This window comes from Dendropsophus ebraccatus, chromosome 12 (genome assembly GCF_027789765.1).
Source record: "Dendropsophus ebraccatus isolate aDenEbr1 chromosome 12, aDenEbr1.pat, whole genome shotgun sequence".
Lineage (NCBI taxonomy): Eukaryota > Metazoa > Chordata > Amphibia > Anura > Hylidae > Dendropsophus > Dendropsophus ebraccatus.
Genome location: NC_091465.1, coordinates 77,440,005 through 77,456,851, shown reverse-complemented (window position 1 = coordinate 77,456,851; position 16,847 = coordinate 77,440,005).

Genomic DNA, 16,847 nt, shown 5'->3' with positions numbered 1-16,847 from the left:
TGTGAATTTGGGGAAAATAAATAAATAAATGCAAAAAAAAAAAAAAAAAGGTGGGCAGTTCAAGTTGAGGCCATACATCAAGGTGGAAAACTAACATCTTATCTTTTAGAATAAGCAAAAAATATGTGTATACACTTAAAGCGCTACAGTGTGTGCTTAAATGATGGAAAAGAGGTTTCCTGAGAGATACTGTCCTATAAAAATGTTAACATAATATATCTTATGTAAAGTACGTAAGTAAATAGTAACAATGGTCCGTTCAAGCAGTTTAAGTGTCCTTAGTGATATACATACTGCTGAATACCTGGTAGTTTTGTGATGTGGTATAGTATCCTCGATTCTTCTGTATCTCTTCAGTAGTTGTAGGTGTTGAGGTGTCGAGTTGGGAGCAGGCCCCAACCGGTGGCTCCACTACTACCAACTCTCGGCATACGGTGAGTAATCCAATAGTTTTCCACGGAGTAGCAGTGACGTCACTGTAGTAGTTGTAGTTACAGTGTCTGCAATTATATTCACTTATATACATCTTTATAAGGAAGCTGTCACCCCCCATGCTGGGGCAGAGCCCGTACAACCCACACGGTGGAGACCCTTATACTTACCCTGTGCACAAAGTCCCGCTCCTGGACCTGCTCCCGTTGCCGAGATATCACAGTCGAGAGCCCAGCGCTGAGATGAGTCCGACGTTCATAGAGAATGACGGCTCCATTCTTTCTTTATGAGCGTCGGACTCATCTCTGCGATATCTTGGCAATGGGAGCGGGTCCAGGAGCGGGACTTTGTGCACAGGGTAAGTATAAGCGTCTCCACCGGGATCTGCCCCAGCACGGGGGGTGACAGGTGTAAAGTGAAACTGGCTCAGTTGCCCCTAGCAACAATCAGATTCCACGTTTCATTCCTCACAGACTCTTTGAAAAATGAAAGGTGGAATCTGATTGGTTGCTAGGGGCAACTGAGCCAGTTTCACTTTACACCATGTTTGATAACATCAGAGAGACTGAACTGTTATAAAGTCCTGTGGGACAGGAGCTGTAGAATCATCATCAGTAATGAGAGACACTCCCCCCCCTCCCCATGAATCCTGTCCCCCAGCGTTCATTTTTTCTCCCAGCTCTGAAGCGCATGAGTGACATCACTCCTGTGGTCAACCACATTTTTGTGTACGCTAAAAAACTGATGCATTTTGATCAATTCTTTAAAAAGTATTTTTATGATGAAAGTCAATGAAAAAAATGGATGAAAACAGATTGACTGGGTTCACACTACGTATATTTCAGTCAGTATTGTGGTCCTCATATTGCAACCAAAACCAGGAGTGTTCACACAATGGTGAAATTGAGTGGATGGCCGCCATTTAATGGCAAATATTTGCTGTTATTTTAAAACAACGGCTGTTATATTGAAATAATGGCCGTTATTTACTGTTATATGGCGGCCATCCACTCAATTTCACCATTGTGTGAACAGATCCTTTCTGTGTTTTTAATCCACTCCTGGTTTTGGTTGCAATATGAGGACCACAATACTGACTGAAATATACATAGTGTGAACCCAGCCTAACAATTTTTTTCATCCGTTTTTTCCACTAAACAGATCAGTTAAATGAACGGCAAAAACGCAGTGTGAATCCAACCTTAGACATATTCTCAGAATATAATAACATTAATGCATATACAGAGAAATAGAGTCCATAACCCTTCATTTCTTCTTGAACTTGACAGATACGTAACTGAGAAACTACTCAACAAGGATAATCAGATGCGTCATATTACTTGGGGGGTAACGCAAATGGCAAACATGCACATAGCACTAGAGATGAGCGAACCTCCAGCATGCTCGAGTCGATCCAAACCCGAACTTTCGGCATTTGAGTAGCGGTGGCTGCAGAACTTGGATAAAGCTCTAAGGTTGTCTGGAAAACATGGATACAGCCAATGACTATATCCATGTTTTCCACATAGCCTTAGGGCTTTATCCAACTTCAGCAGCCACCGCTAATCAAATGCCGAAAGTTCGGGTTTGGATCGACTTGAGCATGCTGGAGGTTCGCTCATCTCTACATAGCACATATAGCAGGCCAACAAATTCTGCAGTATATAAACAGACAAAAGTAAAGGCCCTATTACACAAAGGGATTATTGGCCGATATCGGTTGTTACGGATGATAATCGTCTCGTGTAATAGAAGACAGCGATCAGTCAACATGAACAATGTTGGCTGATCGTTGTCTGTCAACAAGTTGAAAGCTCAACGATCTAGATAGCGGCAATATACTGCCATCGCTCCATGGAACCAGCACACCTAATAAGTGTGCCGCAGGTGTACAGGAACTTTGGCTGTATGTCTTGGTATAGTTATGAAAAATTGTAATGCCAAAAGTTGGCTGTGTACCCCCCTATGCGTTTTGGAGATAAGGCTGTGGGTTTGTGGTTAAATTTTATGTTGCACATAGTTCACTTAAACTGGCAACTAATGTGCAGAGCAATTTTGTTCTGCGTTCAACGAGGTTAAGTGTAAATGGTCAGTTAACTGCAAGTACAAACATGAATGTACCTTGTATGGAGGTCAGCACTCCTTGGTGAGATGTTTTAGGAAATCAGCAGCCAGTCAGCAATAGCCTACAGATGACAGTGGCCACGTGCGTGGACTTCCGTGAGATTGCTTAATTTAATTCCCTGGCTAAACAATTACCCAAACTTTAGGATGACTGAGTTAATTTATTCTAGTTTCAGGGATGCTTTCTACGTGCCACCTTTTGAGGAAAAGAGATGTGCTTTAGTATAAAATTTAAAGGGGAAGTCCAGCAACAACATATATTTAGAAACTGCAGGGCACGGGGGAACATAAACAATTTTATGTTCTGATTTTTGCATTTCCCCACTGGAACTGGTGCCAAAAAAGAAACCTGAGGATTCCTTTTGTATTGATCAGTGTCTCCCTAGGGTTCTACTTTATCTTGCTTTTATATTGACAGGGTTTCTTCTTTTGTACATTGGGTAGTTAAGCAGGGCATTGCAGTGGGGGAAGGGGTCCACTATCTGGATTCTTTTTTATTTTGGAACGGACTCCACGGTTTGTGCAGAAATATTACAGTGATAATATTATCACTTTGGCATACCCAAAGTTGAGGAGAAGACTGTTTTCCCATGCACTAGGATAGATTTCTTGGGGTAAACTATAGATTCTATAACAATGGAGGTAAGTTTACCTCAATAAAAGTTAGTGAGAGATGAGTATCAGCTGCCTTCCTGTAAGTATAACAGCGGTCTAGCTTCACTGCCGACTGAATGCTCCTTATCTCTCCCTGCCTGTTTTACTTATATCCCTTGCTGATGAGATGCTGAATGAAGAGTTGATACCCACTAAGCACCAGGTACCTGCTGCTGGTGTAAAGTAGTCAGTTGTAATGCACTTTCTGATGTTTTGCACAACATAATCTTGCAAGCTAAAAATGGCCAATGACAAGATGGCCACCAGTTTATATACAGCCTGTGACATTACACCCTATGTGTCTCCTGATGTGGCGTTGCTGTTTGCAGCAGATGTCCTGGTCATGGGATCTCCCCTATTTCTTGCAAAGTAGTAGCTTTAAACCTGCAAAAGTTTTGGTTCTGCTCGACCCCAAGCTTGACCCTAAAATTCTGAGCAAACTCAGGTTCATGTGGTTCGCTCACCACTAAATTACATAAATTCAGGTTTACATTTGCCTCCTACTTAATAAGGCGCCAGAAATCTTTCTAGAAACCTTAAAGGAATTGCTGGGTCCAGATGTAGTAGCATTTATTACTCATTCTTATGATATGTTATTCATGGTCTTTCGTATGACTAGAAAAATAAGTGCAAATTGCTGTCTGTAAATTGCTTCATGGTCTGGGAAATAATATTCAAATCAATTTGCTTTCTTTTTTGCTTCCATGTATTATGTAAAGTTTATAAAGCATTTTAACAGAAAAAGTAGATTATCATCATTTTCTTGTATTCTGTGGTAAACTATTGCATAGAAAGCAGGAGGAAAGTGCAAGACACTCGCCTCTACAGAAGAGGAAAAAACATTGCAAAATAATCAATGACATTTTTAATTATTTGTTATATACCAATACTGTACCCCCCCCCCCCAGTACTGTCTGCCCGGAGCCTAGGTTAAGGTAAAAAAAAAAAAAATCTGCAGCAGCCGAGTCAACGAGGCATAGCCTAGAGTGTCTGTGCCTTAGGCCTGCGAAACATTTCCCTTCTCCTATTGAAGAGGAGGGTTGGAAAGAAGAAAGGAGAGGCGTCACAGGCCTAGGGCACAGACACTCTAGGCTACCCCTCATTGCTTAGCTGCTGCTGATTTTTTTAACCTTAACCTAGGCACCGGGCACATTTTTAAAGACATAACCAAGAAGGACACTCATCAAAGAGAAAGTATGGGGGGGGGGACAAACAGAAGGATTTCTTGACATCCATAATAGATAATAGATATTATTATGCAATAATAGATATTGTTAATAAAAGAGATTAATTATTTTCCTTCATTCATCACAGTTTATTTTACATGGCATGTGTCTCCCTGACCACCTACAGATGTGATCTGAGCTGCAGCAATAAGCACCAGCATTCCCCTAAGGCTACAAGTCTCACCAAGAGGAGACATTGTTAGCCAATAGGGACACTGTTGTGAGGGACACTGATGGCAATAAGAGCACATTCTCTGAGTTTTGGCCATTACTTTCAATGATAGGGGATATTCTGGCTTTATCTATTTGGATCCTGTATGTTGTAACCCCTGACTCTGTATTAAAATTACCAGCCTTTCCAAAAGTAAAGATTCTTTTCACTCTTCACAATAATAGCAAATGTCCGTAGGGTTTCCCACTTAACTATGTACAGAGCTATAGATAATATGGTTTAAATGGTCACTTAGGCTAAGAATGGTGTATAACTATATATTGTAAAAATGTGTTTGATCCCGAACAATAATATATTATATGGCTCTATAAATAAAATTATAAATAAAAGCTGCACGGAGCTAAGGACAGCGTGGTTTAAATTATCATAGTAAGAAGGAGGAGAAGATCCACAGCGTCCAAAAAAAGTTTTGTTGTCTTTATTATGAGGCATATAAAAAGTTACAAAAGATAAAAACGTAGGCCTACATGTTTCGTTACAGTACTGCCGTGATCAAAGGGGCGTGTTTCCCCGAAACATGTAGGCCTACGTTTTTATCTTTTGTAACTTTTTATATGCCTCATAATAAAGACAACAAAACTTTTTTTGGATGCTGTGGATCTTCTCCTCCTTCTTACTATTATTACCGGGTGCGGCCCGCTACTACTCCATTTGCTCCTGCCTGAACGTCCACCATCACACAACAAACCACCTAAATTATCATGTTAATGCAGACTGACATTTAATGTTGCCGTGCACACACCTTTACCCAAAGGAAAACCACCACTATATTACTGAAGAAAAAAAAGAATTGATTCACAAATTAAATGGTTCAGCTTTGACTCACATGACTCACATGTTTGCAGTCAGTAACACTTTGGATGACATTTACTAAGGAATCTAATATATGTGAAACTTCTAATGAGGTTTGGTGTATATTCTGTTCCAATATCTTGTGACTGGTTAATTAAAATGTAGCTCTGCCATAGTGAATGCATCTACTGTAAGTAGAAAAAAGGCACAAAATTATACTGAAAACAGTTGCATCTAAAAAAGACCATCAGACCTTGGCACTAATGGTGTTTCACAGCGCACACCATATCTTCTCTCTAACTTGTTGGTGAGGTGAGGGATGGACCGCCTAGAGATGTAGTGGCATCTGAGAATGACATACTGGGGGACAGCCACCACCATCAGGTTGAAAACTCTCCTTCTCCACCAGCCTGAATGGGAGCATTTTAAAGGCAACTTTTAAAATGCTCCCGTTTAGAAGCAGGGATCTTGGGTACGAGGGGGTCGTATTTTCTCTTCCTTTCCAGGGTCTGTGAGATGGAATGTTGTACACTTTTCTGTGATGGTGTAGACATGGCCATGGATGCTGGTGGTGGTGCTGCTGCTGCTGTGACATCTTCCATTCGAGGGGAGACAGGTGGGTTTGTCACTTAACAGATGAATGTAAAGGCAGAGACTACAGAAGCAGAAGAGGGAACCTCAGATGTTTGCTTACTTTTCTGGTGTCTGATCCATTGCAGCTCATGCTTGGCATTTAGGTGCCTTATCATGCATGTGGTGCTAAGGTTATTGACATTAACATCTTGGCTAAAGGCCTGGTGGCACAGCATGTATTATGTTGTTATGTATTAACAAGTAAATAATACAGAAGTATTTCTCTACTTCTCACATAACGGATTTTGGGTTAATGGCTAAATAATAAAAATATTTCAATTACTCATCACTTTCATAATTGTTTGCACTTTGTGGAAGGATCACATGTAGGGATGGTCCGAACCTACCGAGGTTCGGGTTCGTATGAACCCGAACGCTCGGCAGCAGATTCCCGCTGTCTGCCTGCTCCGTGCAGCGGGCGGATCCAGCGGGAGTAAAGCCTGGAAAACTGGGATACAGCCTATGGCTATGGCTGTATCCCAGTTTTCCAGGAGGTCCTCCCGCTGGATCCGCCCGCTCCACGGAGCGGGCAGACAGCGGGAATCATTACCGAGGGTTCGGACCATCCGATTGTCCTCACCCATTTCAAGAAAAAAAGCCAAGTCACAAAGTTCCTATGAACTGTTTGGGGCACGCAAAGTCCCTTAGTGCATTTGCCACCAGAGTCCAAGTACTTGAAACAGGCCATCTGCTGATCTTTTACCCCCTGCTCCCTCTCCTGCTCTGTTTGTGGGGCTGGCTCACCACAACCTTTTTCCTCAGGACTGTGATGTCCTTCAGTCCATGTGGGGTCTATCAATTGGCTAACATTGGCAGTATTATGACTCTAAACAAAGACTGCACTTGTGGTTCAGTTTAAAGTATAAAATTCTTTTGGAGGACACAACTATGTCATATGTAAGTCTCCAACTTTTAACAAAGACCGCACCTGTGGTTCAATTTAAAGAAGGACTCTTATTGAGGGTGCGTTCACACCTACAGGATCTGCAGCAGATCCGCAGCAGATTTGATGCTGTGTTCATTTATTTAACCCCTTAGTGACCGCCGATACGGCTTTTTACGGCGGTCACTAAGGGTCCTTATTCTGCTGCCATCAGCTTTTTACGGCGATGGCAGAGAATAAGGCTGCGGGGGCGGGACGGCCCCCACCCCATCCCCCCAGCTATCGGAGGTAGCTGAGGGGTTGGGGCAGTGTGTGGGGTCCGTCCCGCCCCCCCCCCAACCGACGATCGCCGCTATTCAAGTTATAGCGGCGTCCGTCGGTAATGGGGATTACCGGTGCCGCCGCCTTTCATCTCCCCCCGACGTGAATCTACGGTAGGGGGAGATGAAATAAGTGTCCCCCAGACCTCAGATCAGCCCCCCCCTAGTAGGGCGATCACTAACCCCCCTCCCCCGGCGGCCATCATTTCCAAGATGGCCGCCGCCATCGCTGTGAACCGACTAATGTCTGTTCACAGCGATGGAAAAGTTAAAATGAATGAAAGCCCCATGCTCGCCGCCACCGGAGGTAGCGGAGAGCATGGGGCAGTGATCGGGGACCCCCTGTGGGGTCCCGGTACAAGCGATCAGCGGTATATACTATATACCGTTGATCGCTTGTACCATGTGCTCCCGGCCCTTTTTATCCCCTGTCACCATGAATGATTGGTGACAGGGGATAAAAAGTGATGTCCCCCCACCCCCCAAGTCGCCCCCTCCCCCCCCTGTCACCCCCGTCCCCCAGTCACCCCCCCTACCCCTTATACGTTACCTGATCCTGGAGCTCCTTCCTCTTCGGCGTCCTGGCTGGTTATGAAGTGCGCATGCGCTTCACAACCAGCCAACTCTGAAAATTTAAAGTGACAGAGACCAATTTGGTCTCTGTCACTGAACTATGATTACTGTGATAGAAAATATCACAGCAATCATAGTAATACAGTGAAAATGAATGTGTAAAGTACAAAAAGTGACAAACATACAGAAAAATAAAACACACACTTTTTATTATAGTAATAATTGCAGTTTACTCCCAAATTACCCCTAACCCCTCCCCAGATTACCCGTAACCACCGCACGTTGCCCGTAACCACCGCACGTTGCCCGTAACCACCGCACGTTGCCCGTAACCACCCCAAATTGCCAGTGACCCCCTCCAGATTGCCCGTAACCACCCCAAATTACATGTACCCACCCCAGATTACCTATAAGCACTTCAGTTTATCAGTAACAATCCCAGATTGTCTGTAACCCTTCCAGGTTGCACATAACCCCCCCAGGTTCCCCGTAATCATGCCACATACATGTAGCCCGCCCAGATTGCACGTAACCACCCCACGTTGCCCGTAACGACCCCACGTTGCCCGTAACCACCCCAGATTGTCTGTAAGCACTGCAGGTTGCCCGTAACCACCCCACGTTGCCCGTATCCACCCCAGACTGTCTGTAAGCACTGCAGGTTGCCCGTAACCACCCCACGTTGCCCGTAACCACCCCAGATTGTCTGTAAGCACTGCAGGTTGCCCGTAACCACCCCACGTTGCCCGTATCCACCCCAGATTGTCTGTAAGCACTGCAGGTTGCCCATAACCACCCCACGTTTCCCGTAACCATCCCAGATTGTCTGTAAGCACAGCAGGTTGCCCGTAACCAGCCCACGTTGCCCGTAACCAGCCCACGTTGCCTGTAACCAGCCAACGTTGCCTGTAACCACCCCACGTTGCCGTAACCACAGCAGGATGCCCATGACCACCAAACGTTGCCCATAACCACCACACGTTGCCTGTAACCACCCCAGGTTGCCGTAACCACAGCAGGTTGCCCGTGACCACCCCATGTTGTCCGTAACCACCCCAGATTACCTGTAACCACCTCAGGTTGCCCATAACCACCCGAGGCTGTCCATAACCACCCCACATTACCTGTAATCTCTTTTTTTATTTTTATTTTAGTAACTGCGCTATTCTAATAACCATTACTAGCTGCGGTTTTGCTCTAGTAAATTGGCGCTCCTTCCCTTCTGAGCCCTGCTGTGTGCCCATACAGTGGTTTATGCCCACATGTGGGGTACCGTTGTACTCAGGAGAACCTGCGTTACAGATTTTTGGGTACGATTTTTCTCCTGTTCCTCGTCAAATTGATAAATTTCAAACTAAACCAACATATTATTGGAAAAATTCGAGTTTTTTATTTTTACTGGCCAATTTTGAATACTTTCCTCTAATACCTGTGGGGTAAAAATGGTCACCACACCCCAAGATGAATTCTTTGAGGGGTGCACTTTCCAAAATGGGGTGACTTTTGGGGGGAATCTATTCTGCTGACACTACAGGGGCTCTGCAAACGCACCTGGCGCTCAGAAGCTTCTACAGAAAAATCTGCACTGAAAATGCTAATTGGCGCTCCTTCCCTTCTGAGCCTGGCTGTGTGCCCATGCAGTGGTTTATGCCCACATATGGGGTACCGTTCTACTCAGGAGAACCTGCTTTACATATATTGAGGTAATATTTCTCTCCTGTTCCTCGTGAAATTGAGAAATTTCAAACTAAAGGAACATATTATTGGAAAAATTCGAGTTTTTCATTTTTACTGTCTACTTTTGAATACTTTTCTCTAATACCTGTGGGGTTAAAATGCTCACCACACCCCAAAATGAATTCTTTGAGGGGTGCACTTTCCAAAATGGAGTGATTTATTGGGAGATTTTACTCTGCGGACACTACAGGGGCACTGCAAACGCACCTGGCGCTCGGAAACTTCTTCAGCAAAATCTGCATTGAAAAAGCTAATTGGCGCTCCTTTCCTTCTGAGCCCTCCTGTGTGCCCATGCAGTGGTTTATGCCCACATATGAGGTACCTTTTCACTTAGGAGAGCCTGCTTTACAAATTTTGGGGTACTTTTTTCCTCTTGTTCCTCATAAAATTGAGAAATTTCAAACTAAAAGAACATAATATTGGAAAAATTTGAGTTTTTCATTTTTACTGTCTACTTTTGAATACTTTCCTCTAATACCTGTGGGGTCAAAATGGTCATTACACACCAAGATGAATACTTTGAGGGGTGCACTTTCCAAAATGGGGTGACTTATGGCAAGATTTTACTCTGATGGCACTACAGGGGCACCGCAAACGCACCTGTGGCTCGGAAACTTCTGCAGCAAAATCTGCATTGAAAAAGCTAATTGGCGCTCCTTCCCTTCTGAGCCCTCCTGTGTGCCCATACAGTGGTATACGCCCACATATAGGGTACCATTGTACTCAAGAGAACCTGCGTTACAAATTTTGGGGTACTTTTTTCCTCTTGTTCCTTGTGAAATTGAGAAATTTCAAACTAAACGAACATATTATTGGAAGAATTCGAGTTTTTCATTTTTACTGTCTTCTTTTGAATACTTTCCTGTAATACCTGTGGGGTCAAAATGGTCACCACACACCAAGATGAATTCTTTGAGGGGTGCACTTTCCAAAATGGGGTGACTTATGGGGGGTTTTCTCTCTGCTGGCACTACAGGGGCACTGCAAACGCACCTGGCGCTCAGAAACTTCTTCAGCAAAATTTGCACTGGAAAAGCTAATTGGCACTCCTTTCCTTCTGAGCCCCGCTGTGTGCCCATACAGTGGTTTACGCCCACATATGGGGTACCGTTGTACTCAAGAGAACCTGCATTACAAATTTTGGGGTGCTTTTTCTCTCATATTCCTTTTGAAAATGAGAAACTTTAATCTAAACGTATATATTATTGGAAAATTTAAATTTTCCATTTTTTTTTACTGCCTAATTGTGAATACTTTCCTCCAGCCCCTGTAGGGTTAAAATGCTCATTATACCCCTAGATTAATTCTTTAAGGTGTGTAGTTTCCAAAATGGGGTCACTTATGAGGGTTTTCAGGATACCAGACTTCTAAATCCATTTAAAAAAAGAACTGGTCCCTAAAAAAATCAGTTTTGGAATCTTTCACGAAAATGTGATAATTTGCTGATAAATTTCTAAGCCCCATAACACCCTAAAAAAGTAAAATATGTTTACCAAATTATGCCAGAATAAAGAAGACATATCGGTAATGTGACTTAGTAACTAATTTATGTGCTACGACGTTCTTTTTTTAGAAGCAGAGAATTTCAAAGTTCATAAAATGCAATTTTTTTAATTTTTCATGATATTTTGATGTTTTTCACAAAAAACACACAAAGTAGTGACCAAATTTTGCCACTAATATAAAGTGCCATATGTGACAAAAAAACAATCTCAGAATCGCTAGCATACGTTAAAGCATCACTGAGCTATAAGAGCATAAAGTGAAACAGGTCAGATTTTGAAAATTAGCCTGGTCATTAAGGCCCAAACTAGCTGCAGCACGAATGGGGTTAAATGAAATCTGCTGCGGATCCGCAGCAGAAAATCAGCTGCGGATCCGGTAAGTGTGAACGTACCCTTAAAGAATAGACAATGGACCAATAATGTCACAGGCCACCAAATTTCAACAAAGACTGCACTTTTGTTTTAGTTTAAAGAAGAACCCTTTCTTGAAGGATATACAGTGGCAATACTATGTCACAAGCCTCTCACGTTTAACAAAAACTGCACTTGTGGTTTAATTTAAGGGAGAACCCTGTGTTTTTAAGGTTTAGTGAACCAAACTTTGTCACCAGTCTCTGACCCTTTTCAATTAAGTAATCTGTGGTTATCCTCGAGCAGCACAGACTTCTTTTTGCAATGTACTTGAGAAGACTTTGCCCCCCTCCTCATGTCTTAATGACGTTCTGACAGCCCGCAGCTCCTCAACACAAATGACCCCACTGTTGTGCCCTGAAAAGGGTAATTATTAAACTTTTTGGCTTACCTATCTCTCCCTGACTGCAGCTCCAACCTCTCCCTACACTAACCAGCAGCAGAATGGCGGCAAGACACGTGACCGGCATTATTATACACTAGAGTCACATGCCCCATCTGACCAATCCCAGCCAGGCCCTGTAGGGCAACAGTAACATGTACAAGCTCAGCAGACTTTCAACAAACTTTATTGAAGAAAAACGCAGATTCTTCTGACAGTCTGAGTGACCGATGTTCTGCCAGATGTGTCATCTCCTGCTGTTCCCTAATGGTAGCATACACTGTGCCCACTGCCGGGGCCAAACTCTGAGTTTTACTGATTTGGAGGTTGATTTGTCCATGAAGTGCCGGATCTGACAAGGTTGTGGATGAAGCGGGCAGAGAATTGTAGAACAGTATTTTGCAGGCGTGAATTGTATAAATGCTCAGGAGCTATAGAGCTACATAAACAAGCGTCTTACGCCATGCACTTCCGAGCAATGAACAGCTTTTTAAAAAATAATGTATTAAGAAGTAAATAATAGAGAAGTATTTCTCTACTTCTCACACAAAGGATTTTGTGTTAATGGCTAAATAATAAAAAATATATCAATTATTCATCACTTTTCTAATTGTTTGCACTTTGTAGAAGGGTCACATGGATCGGGCCAGAGATGAGTATACAGTATATAGGGAGCAGCTGCTTATAGATATGGGATCTATTCTGCTTACTGACCAAAGGTAGGAGAACCTGGCGGGGAACAAACAACAGGTAAGAAACCCATCTATTCATCTTATAGCTTCTATCTATCTATCTATCTATCTATCTATCTATCTATCTCCTATCTATCTATCTATCTATCTATCTATCTATCTATCTCCTATCTATCTATCTATCTATCTATCTATCTATCTATCTCCTATCTATCTATCTATCTGTCTGTCTATCTATCTCCTATCTATCTATCTATCTATCTATCTATCTCCTATCTATCTATCTATCTATCTATCTATCTGTCTATCTATCTCCTATCTATCTATCTCCTATCTATCTATCTATCTATCTATCTATCTATCTATCTATCTATCTATCTCCTATCTATCTTCTATCTATCTATCTATCTATCTATCTCCTATATATCTTCTATCTATCATCCATATTGTATATTGACGTCATCATACATAATTTTAGTTCAGTAGCAGGATAACTGTAATAGCTGTATAATTATTTCTATGTGACTACAAAGTATAAAGCTTTCCTAGTCAAAACTATATTGTTTCTAATCACGCTTTTCTCTATAAAGTCTCTTGTAGACGACCCATTGTAACTATTCTACATAGAACATCTATTGGAATATAGCAAAAAAAAATAAAAAATCCAAGGTAAGTAAACACAATTCTTAACATTTCTAAAAAAAAATTAAGAAACATGAATTCTATAGAGACATGAGTAAAAGTTGCAGTATGGTGCAGAACTGTGTCAAGTGTATAAAGCAGCGGAGGCTAAAATAATAAAGTCCACTTCCATATTTCAGCTTTAATTACCTGGTATGAGTGATAGAGATGTGTGATTGGACATCTGTCATTGTTCAGTATGCATTCACAGTACCTGTTTGTCTCCTACCTGAGATTACTGGCTCCAGATGTAGAAGAACTAATGTTTGTAATGTAACACCATCATTTGGCATACAACTCCATAAACCTTTTTTAACTTAATGCTTCTACGTGTATTACTTAGTTTGAAATTTAAAATGTGGACCAAAAAAATTATTTAAATTCTTAGACTTTTAGGCTATGTTCACACTATGTAAAAGTACGGCCATTGTTGCCATCGGCAACAACGGCCGTACTTTTTGCGGAGTGCAACATAACCTTATCTGATATGGGATCCCGGACGGAGCGTATACACATCGTATATGCTCTGGCCGGGATCCCATACGGGGCCGCAAATAACTGACATGTCAGTTTTTTGCGGCTAGAATTCAGTGTATTCCGGCCGCAGAAAGCCGTGTCAGTTCACGCACTGAAGCAAGCGGCTCCGGCCGCTCGCTTCACTGTGCGCTATGGGAAGCTCTGATGCGGGCGCACGCTGATGCGCCCACATCAGAGCTCTGCGGCTGGACAGATCCCGGCCGCGATGATCCAGGCACAGACCGGCCGTTCCGTGACCCCGGCCGGTCTGATACTTTGTGCGAACATAGCCTTAAAGGGATATGGTTCCCAGCAGCAGAGTACAGATGTACTGTGCACTCTAAGGCTAGGTTCACACTATGTAACTGTGCGGCTGTATTTGCGGCTGTAATTGTGCAGCGGTAATTTTGGTGGTTCATGTGTACGCTGGAAAGTATACGATATACGGCTGCACAGTGCACACTATGTATGAATCTACGGCCCTATCGTAAACGGACCCGTAAAAAATTAACAAGACCATTGTTTGCGGCTGGACATGCGGCCGTGGATTGACAGGCGGTCCGTACGGAGTACTTCAAAAATAGCCGGCAATGATGCCGAATGCCGATGCCTCTAATAGTTAATATATTAAATTAATAAAACACATTTTCTTTGTAATAAAGTCCCTTTCGTTGTTCAATAATTTAATTCTAACAAATCCATCATTTTGCAATTAAATATACTGTTAAAATAAATATATATATAAATAAATGTATATTTATATATATATTTTTTTTTTTATAGTATATTTAATTGCACAATGATGGATTCATTAGAATTAAATTATTGAACAACGAAACTGATTTTATTTCAACGAAAATGTGTTTTATTAATTAAATATTAATTAGTACAGGAAGCTCCAGTAAGCCGTTAATTCATATTGCCGGCAATAGAGCATTCTGTACTAATCATCACTTTACTTTAATTAAAACATCAAATGTTTCTTCTAATTATGTTATCACAATAGCATTATTAGAAGAAACATTTAGAATTATATGTGCGCTCAGCTGATTGGCTGATCGGCTGAGCGCACATATAATTAGCTGGTCTGCAGCACAGTGACTTCATTGTGCTGCGGACCAGCGAAGAGGACACATCGGGGTGAGTATACAGATCTCCCCACCCCCTCCCCTGCACTGCACCCCTCCCAGCAGGGGAGGGGGTGGGGAGATCTGTATACTCACCCCGATGTGTCCTCTTCGCTGGTCCGCAGCACAATGAAGTCACTGTGCTAATTATATGTGCGCTCAGCCGATCAGCCAATCAGCTGAGCGCACATATAATTCTAAATGTTTCTTCTAATAATGCTATTGTGATAACATAATTAGAAGAAACATTTGATGTTTTAATTAAAGTAAAGTGATGATTAGTACAGAATGCTCTATTGCCGGCAATATGAATTAACGGCTTACTGGAGCTTCCTGTACTAATTAATATTTAATTAATAAAACACATTTTCGTTGAAATAAAATCAGTTTCGTTGTTCAATAATTTAATTCTAATGAATTCTAACAAAAAAAAAAACATAGGGTCCCCCCTATTTTTATAACCAGCCGGGTTAAAAACCAAACGACAGCAGCCTAGTAACACCAGGGTGGGAAGAGCCATTGGTTTAGGCCCTCCCCAGCCTAAATCTTACCAGCCTGCTGCCGCGCGGTCCAGGAGCGCCAATTTTGACGATCCGGGACCACTTGCACCCGGCTCTTCCCAGTACCCCTGGTGGCATTGGGTACTGGGGTAATAATAGGGGGTTAGTGTTAGCCATTTTATATCGGCTAACACTAGGCCCCAACTTAGTAATGGATTCCGTCTATTAGACGGCTTCCACTACTAAGTCTATAAAGTAAAGAAATAAAGACAAGACACAAGTTAAAAAAATTTTTTATTCAAATAAAAACACCCCACACCCCTCATTGACCATTTTATAAAAAAAAAAACAACAAACAACCGCTGGTCATCGACGTAGTCCACCGAATCCGACGTAATCCCCAGGATACCGATATCTGAAAAACAAAAAGGGAGAAACACACCAAAAACACACAAACAGGAGCACAACACCCATCATTGTGAGCGGTGTTGTGCTCCTTACAGTATGCAGCATCTTTACAGATCGCTGCTTACAGTCTGGCCCCCAAGGGGTTAAGGGAGGATGTATTGCATCCCCCTTAACCCCTTGGGGGCCAGACTGATGTCAGACTGCACCCATCCCGGCAAGGAAGGGGTTAAGTGACCCCCCTTCCTTGCTGGGAGGGGTGCAGTGCTGGGGAGGGGGTGGGGAGAGCTCTATACTCACCCCGATGTGTCCTCTTCACTGGTCCGCAGCACAATGAAGTCACTGTGCTGCGGATCCGCTAATTATATGTGCGCTGAGCCGATCAGCCAATCAGCTGAGTGCACATATAATTCTAAATGTTTCTTCTAATAATGCTATTGTGATAACATAATTAGAAGAAACATTTGATGTTTTAATTAAAGTAAAGTGATGATTAGTACAGAAAGCTCTATTGCCGGCAATATGAATTAACGGCTTACTGGAGCTTCCTGTACTAATTAATATTTAATTAATAAAACACATTTTTGTTGAAATAAAATCAGTTTCGTTGTTCAATAATTTAATTTAAACGAATCCATCATTGTGCAATTAAATATACTGTCAAAAAATAAATATATATATAAATATACATTTATTTATATATATATTTATTTTAACAGTATATTTAACCCCTTAAGGTCAAAGCCTATTTTCGTTTTTGCGCTTTTGCTTATTCCATTTTAAGTTTAAAAGTCCATAGCGCTTGCATTTTTTCACCTAGAGACGTATATGAGCGATTATTTTTTGCGAAACCAATTGTACTTTGCAATGACAGGCATTACTTTTCCATAACATATGCTGCATTTACGCCGTCCGTCCTATGGTAAAACTGACTTGTTATATATGTTCCTCAAGTCGTTACGATTAAAACGATATGTAACATGTATAACTTATATTGTATCTGATGGCCTGTAAAAAATTCA